Raw genomic sequence first — 8,397 nt, 5'->3', positions numbered from 1 at the left:
ACATCAGCCACCCAAATAACAATCTAGAGCATCGATATTCAACATTTTTATCTCACAGAACTGTGTTAAGGCACTAAAACTGTCAAGGCACACCATCAGTTTTTTGACAATTAACAAGGTGGGGGGGGGGCTTACATCCCCCAATGGCCCTACTAATAAATGATTCTCCCCCAAACACCCGTGGCACACTTGTGGACCATTTTTGGCACACCAATGTGCTATGGCACACTGGTTGAAAATTGATGGTAATGATTGCCAGACCAGCCTGCAATTGCTTCTGATCTCTGCCATTTATTATGGTGATCATAGTGGTTGACACATTTATCTGCATTTGCATTTGAGGAAATGCTACCATTTGGAAAGAAACAGTAAGAAGGACTTTGTTGCAAGCAGATTGCCTTTTTTAAAAAAAAAATTCGGGGGGGGGGTGCTGCCTCTCCAGGGGTTGTCCACCCTAGCAGAGGCTTCTGGGAGTTTGAGTGGGCAAAAACACAGAAGGGAAACCTGCAGTGTTATCTGCCTCTTAAATATTCTGATAAATATTGCCCCAGAGGAAGGCAATACAGTATACAGGAACTTCTGACCGCACATTTTCCTACAGCTTGGGAGTAGGAGTAAAGTAGAGGGGTCATGGCTAGAGGACTTATTTTGCATGCAGAAGTTCTAAGTTTAACCTCCAGCATTTCCAGTGAAAAGGATCCCAGGAATACAGGTGAGAAAGACCTCTGCCTGAGGCCATAGAGATCTATTTTCTGTTGGACTATGCAGTACTGGGCTCAATGAACCATTTGTCAACTCAGTATCAGGTAACTTCATACACAGTCAATGATAAGAGAAAGCTGGCTGGAAGCTAGAAGATGATGGGTATCACTCAGTTAAGGTCCCTACTTTTCCCTTTCCTAGAGCCTATACTTTTTTTCTCAAGGGATCTAGCCATACAGATGGAAATATGTATGTATGAAAATATTTTTGGACGTGGCCACAGTAGTATGACAGAAAAATAGTAGTAACTTAAAAAGCAAAATTTACAACAGTAGCATGTTTCATGTACATTTGCATGGAGTATGGTTTAGAAGACACAGAATTTAGGGGTAAAACTGTTTATTGGTTTATGTCATTGCTTTGTGATTCTTTTTTTTTTTCCAGCATGGGATTCCCTCGGATAAAATAGAAATGTATTATTCATCATTGTAATTGCTATAATAGATTTTTATAGAACCATTGTTTGGTCATTGGTGACGGACAGGCTTCCCAAAGGTGTTCAAATGTATTATTCTCATGGGGTCTGCTATTCTCAGTCCCATTCAGTAGTCCCCATTGAAGTGAAACTGACACATACCTCTTTCTAAACAGTCTGGTGGTTGGTGGATCGCTGGATATTTAGACTGATTAACAGAAAGGTATGAAAGCCCAGATGGCTGGTATACAACAAGACCACGAGCCTGTTCGTAAACACAATGACTCCAAAATAAATCAATGAATTTCAGTGAGACTCACAGCCCAATTTTATTTAAGATTAGTTTGTGACAAGGAAGACTTTAGGATGGTGGAACAGAGTTCCACTGTCATAAAATGACTGCCAAATGAGCACAAAGTGCTCAGTAGGTGGCAATTCTGCAAGCACTGCTGCTAGAGGTGGTAGTGCTTCAACCACACCAATGGACCTTGCTGTGCCTGCCAGACCAGGTAAATTGGTGGTGGAGGAAGGGAAGGAAGGGGTCAGGGAGGAGGAGGAACAGGGGTGGTGAGGTGGGCGGGAGGGGGCAGATCTGGCAGCAGTGGGACACACCAGATCCTATCCCCCCTTTTAACAACCTCCCCACCCCTCTCTTCTCTTTGGACTTGTGCCTGTTAATGCAGGTCTGAAGAGACCCATTTGTGAATGTGAGACTTAAAGCGAGGTCAGTCCCCTTTCTCTTCTGAAGCCTCCTGATCTGCTCTCCTCCTGGATACAGCAAGTACCTTTTTGGTGCAGCTGCACTGGAGGGGGAAGGCTCAGGTTGGCTCAGGAGGAGGGGGTTAAGTCACCCTGGTCCTCCTCCCTGGCACAGCCCTTGAAACTGAGTCCTAGGCAGGTGCTGTTGGAGACACAGCCTTCTGCCTCTCCTGGCTTTCTGCCCTCATCATGGGCCACCTGTCAGTTATATAGGCTGCTTCCTCCTTCAGCCCCACCCCTTCCTTAATGGGAAGGGCATAAAAGAGACCCCACCCAGGGCCTCTCTTCCTAGTGTTACCTCCCTTGTCTCTCCCTCCTCCCTGACCTCTTACTGGGTCAGGTCCTTCAGGCCTCCCACCTTCTCCCCAACACTAGGTGCTCCAGTCAGGGAGAGGTGCCCTGTCAGCAGGTCTTTCCCCACAACCTGGCGATATGGGAGGCTGTTGGGCAGACTTGCCTGAGCCAGGCAGCTCACCCCCTTGCCTGGCCAAGCTGCCTTCCCCTTGTGTCTCCTTGGCCCCCTTGCAAGGTAAGTCTGGGTCTGGCGGGGAGGAGGGCACCCTGCCACAGTGCAGGCAGGTAGACCTGCTCTGTGCATTGAAAAGCATGGTAGATTTGGGTTCCAAAGACTATTCTGGCTGTCACTGCCCTCCCCTGTTTTGCCCCTCCTCACTCCCATTCCGGCTGACCTGTCATCACCCTCCCCTGCTCTTTCTCCCCCTTCCCCTTTGGGAAGCAGCCCAAAAGAAACTTTGTGCCCCCTGATAAAATTTTCAGAGGCCCTGTTGGAAAGTTTTCTCTTTCCAATATCTAAACACATCAATGGTTCTTTGCTCCTGGTATCATGTGGAATGCAGTGCTTGGTCATTGGTAGGTAAGGCGCTTAGGAGCTTGCTAACATGTTATTTGACCCATGTCAGAGAAGAAGGGGGGGGTAGGGTAGAGCAAAAATGATGCATATACTTGAGGTAGTGGCCAACAGCACTCATCATGAGTGGATAACATCCTTGGCTCCCCAGTGATGGTGTTGGCTACATCCTAACACTACAATACAATGTTCATTGCTGACACATCCTCCCACCTTTCCTATTACCCAGTGGTACATTTCAATTAACACATGGGACCCTCATCCTCCTCAGCCATCACTTAGTGCCTTCTACGATTCCATTTGAGTTTTTAAAATATGACTTAAAATGACAGCTTAGCTATTGCATCACCTGTTTCTTCTGATCTGTTGGGATATTGAGTACAATAATTTGATGAGAAATGCAATAATACAATTGAAATACTACTGCTATTATCAAATGTTTATAATTTATTAACCCACTATAATGGCCGAATCCTACCCAGGGCTGGTCTTCAGGGTGCAGGACTGAACATCCTGCTGCATGCTCCGCAGGCACTTCCTGGTCCTCTAGGGGACTCCTCAAAGCCACTCCAGCTCCTTTGCTGATGTAGTTCTGTGGAGCCTTACGGGCCATGTCAGGCCTGAGGCGGGTTTAGGAAGCGGCAGGCAATGGTGCCACTACCATCCACCCCTTCTTCCCCCGATTCATGTGGATTTCCGACCCTTCACCAGGAGCACCCCGCTGGCTTTCAAGCTGTGCAAAGCTGCTGCTAGCCCGTAGCCTTTTGGGCCTTGTACCGGTGGCAGCACTCCACAGACCAGTGGAGAGGCTGTCACACCAATGAAAAGCAAGGATAGGGCCCTAAGAATATGTTCTTTATCTGAAGTTTTCCCCCTAACATATTTCCGCAAAGTAAATATTATCCTAGCAATAAGGAAGAAGTAGTGGCTAGTCTAACCCTGATGCACAGGTCTAATACCTTTTTTAGTTTTTTGTCCTGTGTGAGTCAAAGTCATTTCCTTTTCCCCATAGTGTCCTAATCTTGAGACCTCTGTAATTCTTCCGTGATTAAAGGTTGTATAAATGCGCCTCCAGGTGGGGAAACAGTGGCAGAAACATGGATTTCAGGGATTTCTAAATATTCAATACATGGCTGAATAGTAACTTAACCATGACTTAATATTTGATCCTATGCAAGGCTAGAACCTGTGTGGCCAAAAACACTGATATCTCCCTACTTTTACACTAATTTTGGACAGTTCTCCTCTACCCAAGACTTCTGTAATGAGCCAGCATCCTTAAAAAGTTCCTGCTATGGTAATGCTTCTAACCATTTTTAATTTCAGTATCATAAAAGTAGAGCTACATGGCACAGAAGACAGGTCAGTTTCTTGATTGCATGTCTATGTCTGAATTGAGCTTAGGCAATAGACTCTGGCCAGCCCTCTTGCTAGAATTGCTGTACAAAAGCCAATTGTGCATACCAGCCCCACCTGACCAGGGCAAGGGGCAGGTGGAGATGAACCCATCTAATCAGTTGGCCTTATGATGATATCATCAACTCTAGGGCAGCAATTCAATGCACACTTTCCTGGGAGTAAACTACATTGAGCTCAGTGGAACTTAAGACAGGCTGAGTAAGCAGGCAGGATTGGGCTGTAGGTTTCTGAAGGTCTCACACAAGAATGTGTGTGTGATTTGCCAGGTCCATTGCTGGGAAAGGACTTCTGTCTTCTTAAGGAAGGTGGTATGCCTCCCCGTCTTGCTGCATCATGGTTGTATGTACCAGAATTTGGATCATCACAAGTGAATGAGAACATGGACTGTGTTCAGTTTGCTGCATTAGGAAAATGGTTTTCTTTGTGCTTGCCTTTTCATTGCCTTGCCAACCTTGCCAATCACACTCCCCTTTTTGTTGCACCTGTTTTGTTTTTTAAGAAATGCTTTGCTTTGATCCTTTGCACCCCCTTTTTTTTTGCATTGTTCCTTCAGCCCTTTAATAAACTCCTTTCTATTTGTGACTGTTAGTTCCAAGTTCATTCAGGAGGTGCCCGTCCAACAGGTCCATTACTGTTTCTCTCCCCTCCTTAGGGCTCCTTAGATTTAAGGATCCTTAATTATTATGGGGCAGAACCTTTCCCAGTCTGGATTCCCAGTCTTGTGTGGTCGCAGCAAAAGCGATCTTTTCCCCCAGAAAATCCCAATCTGACCAGTAGGAAGACTGGGGAACAAGGGGGAGTCATCTTTAACTACTAGGTGCTGCACCCATTCTGCCCTCTGGCTGTCCACCACAATCTATGTATGTTATCTTAACTCCTAAAAAGTTTATGGTGGCATTTGAGCAGTCTACATATTGGTTAAGCCTGTCAACATGTAACATGATGGGCAGCTGGCTGACACACACCAGAAGCAGCTTTTTAATTGCAGACTGGCTATCTGTGGTAGAGGTAGAAAATGATATTTTGTGGAACACCCTCTTATGTTTTGGTCAGCTTCTCTAGTCTCCTCCCCTTGCTAGTTGTCGCATTGCACACTGATGTACCACCATGATCTCTTTTTATATTCCACCCTGAGGTGTTCAGTGCTTGCAAAAGAAGCATGTGTCTGATGGCAGGGGGATGGGGGCTGAGCATCAGGGGAGAGAGAAAGTGAGACACTGATAGAGATATCCTGACAGCTGCAATGGGTCATCAATAGATCCATCAGGCCAGTAATTTGCAACAAATTTAACATACATCACTTTAGTCAGGCCATGCTATATCCATCTTGTCATGGCATCAGAGCAAATAACACTTAAATCTGGTGTCACCGCTGACCTTTGTGACCCTTGAATTGACACCGCTGCTTGAGTTGGCCTAGCTGAGCAGCAGATGGAGGGAAGATTAGGACAAAAAAGAGAAAATGCAGCATGACAATAAAGCTTAACCAGCCAAACAATGAGATTTGGAGATTCCTCTTCCAACATATAGCTCAGTGTGTTCCTTTACACATTGCTTCTTGTGCTGTTACTTCCATAAAGGCTCTTTGTTTGAATTACAAATAAAATATATGTAATATCAAAACAACCTAAATATTAGGATGGAATCAACATTTCCTGAGTAAGAGCTAAAATACTGGGAGGCAGAATAATTTGTCTGATTTTAACCTTTAAAGCAATATGTAGCTTTCACTGTCTAGCTGAAAATTAGTGATGCCTATTTTCAGTGGTTTCCCAGGTTTCCTATACCTAAATATATTAGTTGGGAGGGGAAATGTTCTCATTTCTGAATGTGTAATCGTAAAGTATAGAATTAATTAAAAAATCTGGTTTGTACATTAGGTTGTCCTTTCTGGCTTGCCACCCAGCTTGAGTCTCATTGTGCCTGAATTATTTGATCAGATCACAAAATTCCTTTACTGGTGGAGGTGGTGGGGGAAGGATTCCTCTTTGGTTCACATATTTAAAACTATTCCCATCTCAGAAGGATTTAAAGGTGAAAGAAAAATATTACAAGTAACAGAAATAACAGCAACATGAGCAAAAAAAAAGTTATGTAAACTTGAGATCTTATTCATGAGGGTAACAATCTTGCTTTGAGACATAATGACTTAACAGTGGGCCACCTACTGAGTCCATGGGTGAACAGGGAGTTGTACACAGGCCTCCCCTGGCCTAGCCTAACACAGGACCACACTGGCTCTCAGTGACATTGTTTTACTATTTTCTATAGACCCTGAGGCTATCTGACAAAATTAGCGCATAAATTCAGAATGAATACCACGGAAAACTGTTCTGTTTTTACTGACTGTCATGCAGGATGGTTACGGTCATCAGCGCTAGACTGAAAAAGGAGTAGAAAAAACAGGAAGTAGCAATACCAGTAGTTGTTAACTAAAAGGGAGGAGTTAGTTACTTGATTGAGATTTTTCTCTACTAGTGTGGTTTGGGTGGGTTTTTTTGTGGAGAAGACCTGAGTGCAATCTGATTTTATGAATGGGTGTGACACACTCACAGCTGTCAATCCATGGGTTATAGCCAATAACTGCTCTCTCAGGAAGCTTTCTGGAAGTGTGATAATTGGCATATGAACCACAATATGTAATCCATTCCCGAGAATGGTCCTGGGTAGAACTCCTTCCTCTAGATCACCTTTACAGCTGTGCTGCATCACTCCAGTTCTTTTGCTGTTCAGTTGTTAAGTCATGTCTCTCCTTGTGACCCCATGGAGCACAGCATGCCAGGCCCCCCTGTCTACCACTAATTTCTCGAATTTGTCCAAATTCATGTTCATTGCCTCGGTGACACTATCTAACCATCTGATCCTCTACCGTCCCCTTCTCGCTTTGCCTTCAATTTTTCTCAGCATCAGGGTCTTTTCTAAAGAGTCCTCCCTTCTCATGAGATGACAAAAGTATTTAAGCTTCAGCTTCACTATTTGTCCTTCCAATGAATAGTCAGAGTTGATTTCTTATAGGATTGACTGATCTCCTTGCAGTCCAGGGGACTCTCAAAAGTCTTCTCCAACACCATAATTCAAAAGCATCTATTCTTCAGCGCTTAGCACTCCAGTTCTGTCAAAATGATCAAGGCTGGCCTTAAAGTCTGCCTGGCCTTTGGGCACCAGCAAGTTTGAGGGCTTTCTGTGAGTCACACTGAGAGCTAAGAAAAGCTAGAACCACTGAACCATTTTCCAAATGAGCTTCAATGCTGGTGCAACATCCATGACAGTCAATGAGGGGGCAGGTTGTGCAGATGTGGGCCTGGGGTCCTCTGGTGCTTGTGGGCCCCTAGAATGTGCCCAGGTAGGCTCACCCTCTTAAGCCGACCCTGAATGTGATGTACAACATGGGAAAGAAAATGTAAATTCTGGGCCGTATGGGCCATGCTTTCAGTTTACAAGTCCATATAATTCAAATGCCAATGTCTGTATAGACTTGTGAAAATGCTCCCATTATGTGGATTAAAACTAATATATTCCAACCTTGACAATCTAAATGAAACTCTACTTAGGGCGCAATCCTATCCTGCCCTGGAACAGACAAGCCAAGAGGCTTGCGCTGTATCCAGCACAGGATAGGGGCAGAATCGGCTCAGCCAGAGGCAAGGGGAAAATTTTCCCCTTACCCCTGGGCAAGGTGCCCTGGCCCCTATGGGTCTTCTTGGACCCGCGCCACCTCTCCAGCTGGAAGCCAGGTATCCAGGGTTGCTTCTTTCCCTCCTGCACTCTCAGGATGAGACATGGGTGAGTCATGAAGAACGGAGAAAGGGACCAGGGACATGGATAGTATTTTTCACTGAAGTTTCCAATGGTGTTCCTGGGGCCGGGGTGCGGGAAAATGCCAACTTTTGTCAGGCGCCTGGCCGCTGGTGTAAAGCAGCCCCTCTTCCTCACCTTCAGAGCTAGTCATGGTTGCAAAAGCTTTGTTTTTGCAACTGTGCCTGGCTCTGAAGGTGAGGAGGAGGGGCTGCTTTACACCAGCAGCCAGGTGCCTGACAAAACTTAATGCTTTGTCCCCCCCTCCAGGAATGCCAGTGGTAGTTTCAGCTGAACTGGAGCTTGATTGTCTTGGGCCAACTATAGAAAATTCTTGTACAATTTCCTGTTTAAACAGTGTGTGAACCATTTGGAGATT

Source organism: Tiliqua scincoides, chromosome 3 (genome assembly GCF_035046505.1).
Source record: "Tiliqua scincoides isolate rTilSci1 chromosome 3, rTilSci1.hap2, whole genome shotgun sequence".
Lineage (NCBI taxonomy): Eukaryota > Metazoa > Chordata > Lepidosauria > Squamata > Scincidae > Tiliqua > Tiliqua scincoides.
Note: the sequence above shows the minus strand (reverse complement) of the source record.